Source organism: Haemaphysalis longicornis, unplaced genomic scaffold, assembly GCF_048455015.1.
Source record: "Haemaphysalis longicornis isolate Haplotype H1 unplaced genomic scaffold, Haemaphysalis longicornis Haplotype H1 scaffold_3, whole genome shotgun sequence".
NCBI classification, from domain to species: Eukaryota; Metazoa; Arthropoda; class Arachnida; order Ixodida; family Ixodidae; genus Haemaphysalis; species Haemaphysalis longicornis.
The window spans coordinates 95,865,984-95,878,377 of NW_027526335.1; the positions used below are offsets into that span (position 1 = coordinate 95,865,984).

General features: G+C 49.1%; 1 protein-coding gene across 1 annotated transcript in view; it reads left to right on the top strand.

Moving 5' to 3' along the window:
* The first annotated feature begins 1,364 nt into the window (after window positions 1-1,364).
* The window catches only part of LOC144174904 (solute carrier organic anion transporter family member 4A1-like), a 119,446-nt gene continuing 108,416 nt past the window's right edge, over window positions 1,365-12,394 (top strand). Inside the window, exon 1 of the mRNA XM_077703883.1 lies at window positions 1,365-2,142. The gene's annotated coding sequence lies outside the window, so the exon portion shown is untranslated. The remainder of the gene's footprint in view (window positions 2,143-12,394) is intronic.

A 12,394-nucleotide genomic window follows, 5' to 3' on the forward strand; every position in this document is an offset into this window, starting at 1 on the left:
TTGTTCTTGTTACTTTTCCTTTCCCCCTTTTATTTGAATCGAGACACCCGGTTTGGTGCAGTGGAACGCGGGAAATTTAAAATGATTTAAGCAAACCTTTGTCGTCTTTACCTTGGGAGGAGCGGACGCAAGAGGAACAACATGAGAGGGGAGCGGGAAAGCGAAGGGAGGCATTTACTTCGCAAAAGCCGATAAAGACTATCGTCTTTTGACGGCATTTGCAACGAAAGTAGCAGATACGCGGCCATTTTTTTCTTCTGTTATTGCTCGTCATCAACTGGCGTAAAACTGACAACCTGCATATTTTTCTTTCATTATTTTCGTGTTCGGAGTACATAAAAAACAAAAAAAAAAAAAAAGAGGCGGTAGGAATTTATAATCCAGAACCAGCTTCGCCTGTAGAAATACGCGACAACTGCCGCGGCAAACTCAGATACTTCGGAGCCAAAGATTTTTAGATAATCGACTGGAATTCAACGCACCCAGGTAACCTTGTTCCAGATCACGTTATATTTCCAGATAACATTGTTGTTACACAGCTTTCCTAGGGCATTGGCCTTATTTGCAGCGGCTCATTCCCGTGACGTTGGAGTTGATGAATGACTGTCTGGAAACTCGGTGTTTGAAATATCAGAGAACAGCTGAAGAATGGCTCGTCGGGCTACTTGGTAGGTTTTAGCGACGCGCAAGCGTTGAAACATGTGCACAAGCGATCGAAAAAAAGCAGTAGTGCGCGTCGCGAATCTCGTGTCTGTGCTTTTGTTTGCTGTATTAACGAACTTCAGTGACGTACCGTATAAATTGCCATTTCAGAACAGTGGAAAAGATGCGCCCACTGATTGTCCCTGACAGCGTCCTCGACGTTAAAAATACTACATCTCTGTCTCAAGCGACGTTTGTGCGAGAAGTAGGTCTGATTTATACGCTCCCACCAGTGATAACCCCCTCCCTGGTCGCTCGAGGTCTAGGGACAGCATAAATCACGCCGCAGGGCTTACTCGCGGAACTTACGGCACAGTTTATACTCCCAACGGGTTTCATTTTATTTTCCCAGCCTGGGCGCGGCGCAGGAGCGTAACTTGGCAGATGTACTCCCGCGCCAGCCAGCCACAATACCGTGAATGTCAGCCTCGACGCACCCGCAGAAAGAATCACGCGGCAGGCGACGTCACGGTGACGCCGGGATACACCCCCCGCCAGCGGGACTATTCTAAACAAACTCCCGGAGCTCTTCTCTCTTCGCGGCCGCTTCTTTTTTAGGTGCAGCGGCGACGTCGTCCAGGAGGGGAGGAAAGACCTGCCGCCGTAGCGCGGATTATCAAAGTAGGAGAGCACGGGGAAAGCCGTTCGCTCGAAAACAGCGCAAGGAGAGCCCCAGTGAAAGCGCGCTAGCGCGGGCGGAGCACTTGAGAGAGGAGGAGCGACCTCCTCTCTCACGCTCCGATGCCTTGCGAAGCCGATCGCGCCGGCGTTCTCCCTCGCCCACCCTCTGCGCCGGAGCAACGCCACGCACTCGCCGTGGAGGAACCAACTTCAGAATCGCTTTTTTCCTCGCGTGGGCTGGTCCCTCCGCGGCCGCTGTGGTAGGTGGTGGTGGCTTGTTGCGCCACGCGCCGTTCTTCGTCCCCGGATCGTCCGAAGGACGTCTTCTGCCGGGAAAGTGCGACCAACTCTCCTCCTTAGAGGGGAACATCAATCTCGGAAGTTTATCCGTGGTGCGGGCCGTCCGAGTCACGCGCGGCAACAGGTGAAACCTGGCGCGACAGGCCACGACGGAAGGAAAGTCGATCTACCTGAGTCTGCGTGAACTGTGATCGTTGCGAGCCGGCGACGGCGGTGCGCTGAGCCGCGTCACGTCTTCGGTTGGAAAGTTGGAACCGACGTCAGACGCCGGCTGCGACGGCGAGCTACAACTGCACTTTAACGGCGATTTTGTAGTTTTGTTCCGGCGCGCGCGCGCGCTTGTGTGTTCAACCGGCGTCGTCCTCGGAGCGAGGACCACGTGTTCGCGTCGACGAGAGGCCGGCTATGCTGACAGGCGCCGGCGCGTCTTCTTCACCAGAGAAGCTGCAGGAACGGCGGAGCGGCGACCTGACCTGGATTTGAGACACGTTCCAGCAGCCCCCGGCTCTGGCCGACCATGTAAGTGGCGAGGGGGTGGCTTTGTTTTCCTTTTACAGAGTAAGCGGCAGCGGCATTTCGCTCCCTGTTCTGTGCCTTTCGACGGTCGTAGCAGCGTTGGCTCGCGATAGAGCGGTTTTGGCGACAAGGAATCGGTCATGTCACTACCACATCCGTTTTCTCTTTCGGTGCGGTATTTATGGTGGGACCGAGCCATAGGCGCTCTTACATGTATATGATTTACGGAACCCACTGAGGGGTTCACTTTCGGGCTGAGAGAAGGAGCTTTGAGCCCAAGTGAGTGGAGAAAAGTAGATGACACTTTTACACAGCGGTTTCAGTAACTTAGCAAGATTGACATAAAATTGGGGGCTCTTGTGTGCGCTGAATTCCGGAATGAGTTATGTGCGCAGTTCAATGCAACTGCGGTCACGTTGGGAGCGGAAAATCGCCATAAGCAGCATGTGTGCGGCTATTTCGTCTTGTCCGGCGATTTGGCGAGATGATCAAGGGTAATCTCGTGCGAACTTTCGTTGGCCAGCGCATCGATGCCCTTGCGAACGATATGCCCCGAAATTCCGTTGTTCGGCAAGTGATTAAACGTGAATGAACTTGATATTGACATTTACACAGGTCGCCTTTAAACGCAAAACGACTGAAAGTTAAAAAAGAAATCGTACGGACGCAAGGACTACTTACTTCGTGTCGTGAAGTTTCAGGTGCTTCGTCGTTCGCATGTGTGTCTGTGTGTATCGAGTCAGTGGACCTACCTGCCGCGTTTCCCTTGTCGAATATGTCCGAACCTGCGATTAGCGAAATTTGCGGTGTAAATAATTATTCATTGTTAATCTTCGTTCTGCTGGAACGTAGGAATCTCTGTTCAACAAAATTCGTAACTTAGCCAAGTTTCCGCCTGCCAGTCCAACTTCCCTTTATCGGTGTTCAACGCGAGCACGACTCGCGCTTCGGTTCCCTCGTGCGCGTATTCACGATGCGTTTCTCGAATGCGAAGACAAGCTGGAATTCGTCGTTCGTCACGGCGTAGGAAGCGCCGATGTGCGTCCTGCAAAAGTTGCTTTTTTAGCCTCGCTTGTTCGCTAATGACTTCGTGCGTCCGAGCACGTCGGCACGTTTATGCAATCCCCGCTGACAACGGGCAGCCGGTGGTGGCAAGATTTTCTTAGAACGCTCACGGGAGATTCATTAGGGGTGGGTGATGCATAAGCGACGCTTGCTACCGATGAGTGGCTCTAGCTTTTCACTTTAGTTTCGTTTTGTTTCTGCCATTAACCAAGCTCCGTAGCCTTGTATCCGCGTTAATCGGAGTTTGCTACGTTGAACATCGTGCGATATATGCAGAATTTTGCAACGAGACCGTTTACGACCACGACTGAAGCGCGAAATAATGACTACGTAAAGGAAGACAGAGAAGGGCAAAACGTTGGTCGTCATTATTTTGTGCTTCCGACGGTCCTAAAATGTTGAATGGTGCCTGGTAGGCTTTTACTTTGCGGCCTTATTTGCGGGTTTCCGCTCAGCGTATACTCGACCCTGCCTCTTTTTTTCTGAGACTATTCTTCTAACGCACAACCGCATCCCATGTATATCCTCTTGTCTGGACGGCCGAAGAAGTCAAGGGCGCGTTTGATCGTGCCAAATCATTATGACCCCAGCCAAAACAAACGAAAAAAATCGTGAAGGGCAAATTGCGAGGTGTTGCAGACGCCTTTCGTGCGGCATCGCGTAAACTTCGCACTGCCTCTAAAAACAGCTACTAAAAAGTTTATTCGCAAAAAAAAAAAAAAAAACAGCAAACATCGTTTATGCAACCAGCAGCTATACAGTATCTTGCTCACTTAAGGCTGCGTCGGCAGGCGGGGTTTTTAAAGGTGTTTTCATATGCTAATCCCAGAGATTTTCCTACGGCTTAGCTGTAAACAGGACTCGTCATCCCGTATACACCCGCCTAACTAGTCCACCGCGCCGCGTGGTCGCTTTTGGGACATTACGAGAAGTTATTGCGACAATACCTCCTGTACACCGAAGTATAACGCCAGCGCAAGCAACGCAGCGGTGATTAGGACTTTTCGAATTTCTTTGACCTCGGCTTTGAATTTTTAATTCAAGCCAGGAGCAAATACATCCAAATTTCTTCGCATTTGCACTCCGTTCGTTTGTAACTGTTATCTTTGTGTGGACTACCCCAGGCACGCTCTGTTATTTAATATCGGATACCACTAGCGATTCAGTCTACACCTTCGAGATTATTGTGGCGGCCAGCCAAGCTATAGGATGCTAGAGCGAGTGGCACATGTGAAAGGGTTTTGGAAAAGAAGAGCGCTCACTTAAAGGGACATCCATCCGATTTCTGTGGAATATGTGCTCTATCCCAAATAAAAAGGTCATCACTTAAAACACTTTGAATCGAGAAGGTTTTCCTAATAGAGCATTTGATTGCGGAATCGTTAATCTTCCAACATTAAGTTTGCTGACAAAACAACTACTGGCACCCATGATGCGATCTGCGCGGCGACTCACTGTAACGGTACTGAGATTGATTGATGTAGGGTTTAACGCGCCGACGGTACACAAGCGATGAGGCGCACCGTAGTGGAGTGTTCCGGATTAATTTCGATCACGTGGGGATCTTTAACGTGCGACGAAATCTCGTACACACGGGCGTTTTCGCTTTTCGCCTCCACCAGAAAAGCGGCCGCCGCGGCCGGGAATCGAACCCGCGTCCTCTGGCTCAAACTGTGCTGAGATGTAAAGAGGTATGTAAAGACTTGTCTGCAGCTAACACAATAATTAAATGGCGTCCTTCCTATTCTTTTATGCGGTTATTGGATCGTGCATTTCAATCACGGTGCTGCTTGCATACAAACTACGGTCCTGCCACGTTTAAGCACTACATAACGCCATCTTTCGGATTTAGAAAGTTTAGCGCCAAATCAAAATTATTTCTGTCAATTTATTGAGAAATTTCTCGTGTTTACCTCGCTCTGTAAACCGCTGGCTTTCATATGAGCTAAGAGAACATGCCGTCCACAAACAGCGGTTGGTTGTCCCTTCACTACGAAAGAGGGGAACAGAAGAGCGCAAAAATGGTACCTGTTTTCAACATTGCTTTTTTTTTTTAGTCCCTCCTTTTGTCTTAGTTCGAGTTATTTCAGTTTCTACGTCATGTACCAACTCACACCACCATGTGTCTTCCTAATGGAAGTGCTCACTGATAAGAAAAAAAAAACGTTTTTTTTTTTGTTGTGGTTAGCCCTAACCCTCACGGACGGTCTCCGCTAATTCTGGACTGTTGTTTTTCCCCTGATAGTGCGCGTGATTGCGACGGGCGAGCGGGCGTGCCTCACCGTGTTCTGTTTCGGGACGCGTTGTTTTTGCAACTCGTGTTTACAGAAGCAGTATCAGTCATCGTTCTCGGCACCGATTCTGTCTGCGCATGAGTTCACTTCGAACAATGCTGTCGTCAATCTAGAGAGCCCATTATCTGAACGCAGTGTCGAGAGCTGATCGTGCTCAATCCAAATACTGCCATGCTTGTTCGATCTAACCCGCTCAGTTAACCACGTAATTGTTGGACAATATACTTCAGTTGTGCAGTTGAAAAGATGCAGCGTCTGTGGCACTTCATTGGAAACTTTCCCATATTGCACTGCAGTTACTGCCATATAATGAAATGAATGCAATAACGAAAAATTCCTCGGGTACTGAAGTCTGCCAGTGTAGTTTGAAGGCGAAAGTCTGGCAGTTGTGAAGGATTTCGTTTCTGCTGTATCGGGTTTGCGTCTCTCTCTTCGTCTTTTGGCGCGCGAAGGCCGCACTTGACGCTGCAGCTTCATCAAAGCCAGAGCTCTCCTCCGCGTGCACCTGCTTTACCCACGTGCCGCCACGTGCAGGGTGCCGGGTAAACGCTGTGCCTAGAGCACTTGACAGCTGCTCCGGCGACGCGGGCTCGCATCCCACACCAACCCGATTAATCCTCTCTTCACAGCGGCGGCCATTTTGGTACCATTCGGGTTTGACGCTGACGACGACTGAGGTCACTTATCGCGTTTTGATAAGACACCCAAGGCTTCCGTCTTCATAAGGGATATTCCTATTAAAGCGAAGATTTCTCTGTCTCGCTGTACAGCATGTGTCGCTTCTAAAGTGCATGCACTGCAGAAAATCAAACATTATCTAACGATGATTACCGTAGGTGAAGTGTAAGAATAAAACGTTCCCCGTCGTCAGAATCTAACTTGGGCCCCTCGCGTTATGAAGCCGACGTCAATCCGATTGCCGCGCCATTCCGACACGGTTGAAGCAGTTTGGATTTGGAGAGGGGTGCAAGGAAGTGCAAAATTTGAGACAAAAGTCATGCACCCCTCCCTCCGTCTAACGACGACGACAGTTGAACGCGAAGCCTGTTTCCCGCGAAATCAAATAGCGAAAGGTCGAAGTCGCTGCCATCAAAATTTCGAACTTCGTGCGAGTGAAAGTCAAAGTTGAACGAGTCAATGCCCAAGTCGCCTGCGACTTCAAAGTTTAAACTCGGACGACATTCCCTCACTAGAAAGCTTCGCGGTCAACCATCGTCGTTATTAAACGGAGGCGTGCGTGATTTTTTTTGTTCGTTAAAAGCACTATTGAAGAGAGAGGCGGCAGTCAGGAGAAAACAAAACATACAGAAAGCTGGCCCAGAGACGCTGAAAAAAAAGTGATGTTGCCAACTCTCAAAAGACGTGTCAGATCGAGCTTTAAGTGGAAGGAATGTTTGTTGAAACGAAGTAGAGGGAAATTTTGGAAGCAAATACGATGAACTGGACGTTAGCTTAATCAATCAATCAATCAATCAATCAATCAATCAATCAATCAATCAATCAATCAACCTTTATTAAAGTGCCCAGGAACAGCCGAAGCCTTCGTGCTGGCGCACTGAGAGGTAAATAATAATAATAATAATATTCGAGCTCATTAAGTAACTAAGCGCGAAAATGAACGATCTGATCGAGTAAGAAAGCGGCTGGTTTGATGGTGCACCAACCACCGATTGGATGCAAAGAAACAAGCGACTAAGAGGGCAACGAAGCCTGTGTTCGTAGACTCGTATTCGCGGCACCAAAGCCATAAAAACAATACGGCAGTCAAGAGTCCAGCCTTTACGACGCTGAAGGCAATCCGCTTCCGTGGGAGCGTTGGCGCTCGACCACGGAGGACTCCTCTCCAGCATGCTTTCGGGGCACGTGCCGCACTAGGCTCCCAAAATAAAACGGCAATTAAAATTCAACGTGCGGCGCTTGCGCAGTTGCTGTATCAGAAGATACGCCCCTTAGGCGGTTTTCTATTCTTTACGACGTATGACTTGATAGAAGTAGCTATCTGGCAACAGGCTGTTTTTCTTCATTGGAATGAATGAAACAGCGCTCTATCCCGCTCGAAGCAAACTGAACACAATCCAAGGTGAGCTAATTATCCGTCTCCTTGATTTTTTAAGTAGCCTGGGAAGCGGCGTGTATGAAGCCCTCTGTCGCACCGCCAGATCAGCCGTCGAGTCACGCATGCCTATAGCTATAGTTGATTGTCGCTTTGTAAACAGCGGCGCTTGGGTACGATTCTGAGTGCCGATCATGAACTCTGTGAATTTCATTTTTAGCATCGGCGCTTGAAGCGACCACACCCATCTGCACGTATAAGAATTGAACGATACGATTTCCCCAAATTTCCAATACTATTCATGTACCAAGAGTGTATGCATGTCCGTGTATTCCTTGCCACTGTTCTTAAGGTTTAAAGTATCGTGTTGATTGACAATATTTTATGGGCGAAACCACCTAGGGGCTGGGGATGTTGGCGTATCCTCTCGTCGTCGTCGTCGTAATCGTCGTCTCATGTAGTCAGGGTACTAAAACACCGGGACACTCGTTTAGAGAGAGAGAGAGAAAGAACAACTTCATTTAGCCACACAAAATTGCGGCGACTACGTGCCGGATGGGGTGGTTCCCTCTTCACGGGACCCATATATGCTTCCGCGGCTGCCTGGCCCCTGGAGATCAGGACGAGCTGGTCTTCCAAGGCGGGGCTGGTTAGCAAGGTCTCCCATCGCTCGTTAAGGGGTGTGGGAAGGGGGATGGAGGGTTGGGTAAGGGGTGGGGGGATTGCCTCGGTGAAATCGCACTCTCCGATGACGTGCCGGAGCGTGCCCAATTGCCCGCAGAATCTACACTCTTTCTCGTATATCTCGGGGTACATTCTGCTTTGGAGATAGGGGTGCGGGAAGGATCATGCTTGTATTTGGCGATAGATCGTTTGCTGTGCTCTGCTGAGCGACTTGTGCGGGTCAGGGTACCGCCGTCTGCCTTGTAGTGGCTGGTGATGTCCTTGTAAGTCGTTATGGCCTGCGGCTCGTGCTCGTCTGCCCGGTGTTCAAGTTCTCGGGCAAGCTGGTGGGCGAGTTCGTTGCCCTCCAGCCCTGAGTGAGCCGGTGTCCATATAAGTCGCCTCGCTCTAGAGAGCTTCGTGCTTCAAAGACGAGATACTTTTAGAGCAAAGCTGTATACCTCTACCCTCAAACGGTTTCATCTCCGTGGGCGAAAACGCCAAGGCGCCATGAATACACTTACACACTCCATGCTTCGCCCCTCCCCAGGTTTCACGTTAGTGGAGATGGCCCGAGATTTTTTGTACACTGCTGTCTTATGTGTAAACGCGAGGCATTGGCCCCGTCAGGAGACGTTTGGATCTCCTTTTGCTTTGCCTCGTGGACATATGTAATTATGTCCAAATGAAGATTTGATTTGAATTAGGGTGTTTCGCTGAGGGCGAAACACCTAATGTCAATGACAATGCAATTAAAAATAGAAGTGTGCGCTGTACTGAGCTTTCTAGTAATACAATTTCATTCGGCTGTCGAACTGCAACAAGCAATGCGTGTGAGCGCAATGCAAATTTAAATCATGAAATCACTTCACTTGGCACTGTTCGCATTGTTGCATCTCTACACCGCGTCGGTCCCAAAAACGGGCGCGGTATTCAGAGCGGGAAGGGCGCAGCCAACGAGTGAGTTTGTGAGCAACAGCGGAAACAGGAACTCCGGCGTTTCCGGCGGCAGTGGGGTGAGCGCTTGAGGTATGACATCACGATGAGATCGCGCCACGGTCTCCTGGCGTGGTGCTTCAGCATGGAGGTTACAACGGCCTCCAATCGTCATTCCAGATATTATGGAATGCTCCTGGCGATGGCTAAAGAGTTGAGTGGTCACCGGAGGGTGCTGCCCAAGGGGCTGTCACGTGGTGACGAGCGTGGCCGCAGTGGTCACCAGGAAGTCAAACAGCAGATTAACAAAAGGTTCAGCTATACGCTTTCGCTTCACATTCTTAGGAAGCTCCCAGTCGAAAAAGACAAGAAAATTTTCTGTAGTTTGTCGTATTTTCGCGTGTCGGACTGTTGTCTTGTGGTATTCTTGTCATGTCGTGATTCTGATGTACTGTCGTGTGTGGTATTCCTGTCCTGATTTTGATGTTCCGTCGTGGCGAATTCCTGTCTTGTCGTGATCCTGATGTTCCATCAGTAGTTGCACATTGTTTGAATGCTATTGCCCGTTGTGAAAAGTATCGTAAACGGCACTTCTGTTGTGACTCCAGAAATGCTTGTTTTTTGAGAAAATACTTTGTCATTACGACATATATGTGTGTCGTAACAACACATGGCTCTGTCATAACAGGATTTCTGTTGTCACGAGAGTTTTTGTTTTCGTACGACAGGAATTCTTGTTAGGTTTTAGCGGTATTCCTGTTGTGATTTTAGACAGGGCTCCAAGTATCCCCCGTTGATTTCTTAACGTTCCGGTCACATTTTCGTGCAAAAAGGAAATACAGTGGCGCATTTTCTAGACTTAAGAAATGTTCAGTGTTTAGATCACTCCCAAAACTCTGGCCGGCAACATGCAATTGCGCGGGGAAGAATACGCGCCGTGGTATACATAACGCGGTGTCGACTTTCTCCGTCTCGTTTTTCCAGTCTGGCCTATCCGGTCGCTTATTGTTCCAGTGGCCCATTGTTTGATTCGCATCGGCAGCTGCGTGTCCAGCTGAAGGAGATGAAAAAGAAGCCGCGGCTTTCTACACGTACCGTAGGCGACACTGCCGACTGCTTCGCGCACGACAAGTTCCTTCGAACGTGAATCCCGTGTACTCCCTGTGACATTCACTGCTGTGGTGATACTTCTGGGCCCGGGCAGAAGTTATACTGTTTGTTACACGCCTCGAAAGCTAACAAAGCGTATTCCGTTTATTTTTTGTTTTCCTGACCACGACGTCTGCACGCACTTTTATTCGGAAATACATGGCGGCGGATGCAAACGCTTCCCCGAGCCTCAAGCTTGTCCCACATGCTGTGGAAATGTCCCAGTAATCAGAGACAAAACTTCGGCACAGGGCGGCCAGTTTTTCATGATATTTTCATGGTTGCTGGCGTTTATAGGACTTCCGCTTGTTTTGGGCTTCCTTACACGAGTCGCGCCGTGTTTGTTTTGTTTTGTTTTGTTTTTTGGCTTGTTCTGGGACGATTTGCTTGTTTGCTCGGCCGTAGCAGGCCACCGTGCTTCAGCAGTCAAAAATGGACATTTATTATCGCCATTAGGGATCAGTGGGAGACCGTGCTACACAACGAAAGCCCTGACATCCAACAGTGAGCCGTCCAACTAGAGTTCCTGTATATGCTCCCGTAGGGAGCATATACAGGAACTCTAGTCCAACGTGCCGAAGGCGCCGCCAGGGGCGAAGGCATCTTGGCGGGGGCTGCTGCAGGCCTTAAAAGACTTCCCTTTCTAACGCAATGCATTTTCCTCGTCCTCCTCCTCCTCCCCTAAGCATGGCTGTTGAGCCACAACGATTGGATCTGGCATTCACGAATAAATTTCGAAATGAAATAAAACATCCGCATGTTAGTTGCTCCGCAAGTGTTTGGCACTTTCCCCGATCTTGGGCGCATTTTTTCCTACCGATTCTGTTGGGCCAATCAGCGTTTATATCGCCATCACCGTCACCAATGAAGCATTCGGACTAAGAAAGGGCCAAACTTTGTTTCAACGCACTGCGTGTGTTACACGCTTGGTTCAAAACAAATGTGTGCGTTGCAACTCCCAAATCCTCAGCTCGTTAGTGTAGAAGTTTGGATCGAACTTACTATGTGCATCCGCTCATTGACGTCAATGAGTTTTGAAAAAGCGCGGTATTTCACGCGGAAATTTGTCCCCAGACCTATAACTGGAATAGTGCATCACCGTGAGGCGTGTACGACATGGATGTATTGCAGGGATTACATCTTTTTGTTCGTTTCCACGTAACGCGGGAGCATACGTTCTCTGAATTTCTCTCACTGCTCCTTTATCGCTACTATAATCAATTCTGCGTTGCCGGCGAAAATGCGATAAGCGTTGTTCTCACCCGTGACCGATTACATGATTGCATTTAACATTCAAGTTCCGTTATCTCGCATTCATGCCTGTCGTTCGCGCTCACGAATTCGATGAGGACACAGCACCGGCATCAGCTCCCGCTGGCTTCAAGCCTGTGCCTGAAATTTAATTACACCACTACCCATTTTAAAGTGGGGTTTCGTTCCATTTGTAGCGCTAAAATCATGTCGCAAAGTACGCACCAACTCGCCCAGCAGCAAGTCCTTCTCAAGTGCACCTTTATATGTATGCCCGTATATTTGTTACATGTCAGCAATGTTTCAAGAAGGAAAAAAAAAAAAAAAAAGCCATTACTGGGGTTCAACGGCACGCCACCCTCATTGCGATACAGGAATCGTATAACTGCGGTGGTGAGTTCGCGCCTGGACTACAGTTGAGCAGAGTTTGGCATATCGATGGCTCCTCGTAGACAGCATAGTCGTCTATACGGGGCGGCGCCCTCGTGATGTCGCGACGCGCTGCCCGTCTTGTTGTTGCTTCTCCTCCCGTCTTGTGGCACGATTAATTGGTGGCACAGTGACAGGCATTTCTAGCAAAAGTTGGGTCGAATGAGATTTTATGCATTTAGAATAGCGCTTGATTGGTTAATTTAGATGCATGGGAACGTTAATGACAGCTTTGAGGCTTTTCTGAAAGTGTTTGAACGCAAATGCGCGCTACCGTATCTATTCGAATACCAGGCGAGTTTTCTTCCCAGAATCCGTAGCCTCAAAGTCATACCTCGCCTCATATTCGAGGCTCAGTTTGTATTAATGGCGATTTGTTTCTCTCCAAAATGCACCCACGCGCCTTATAATCGTG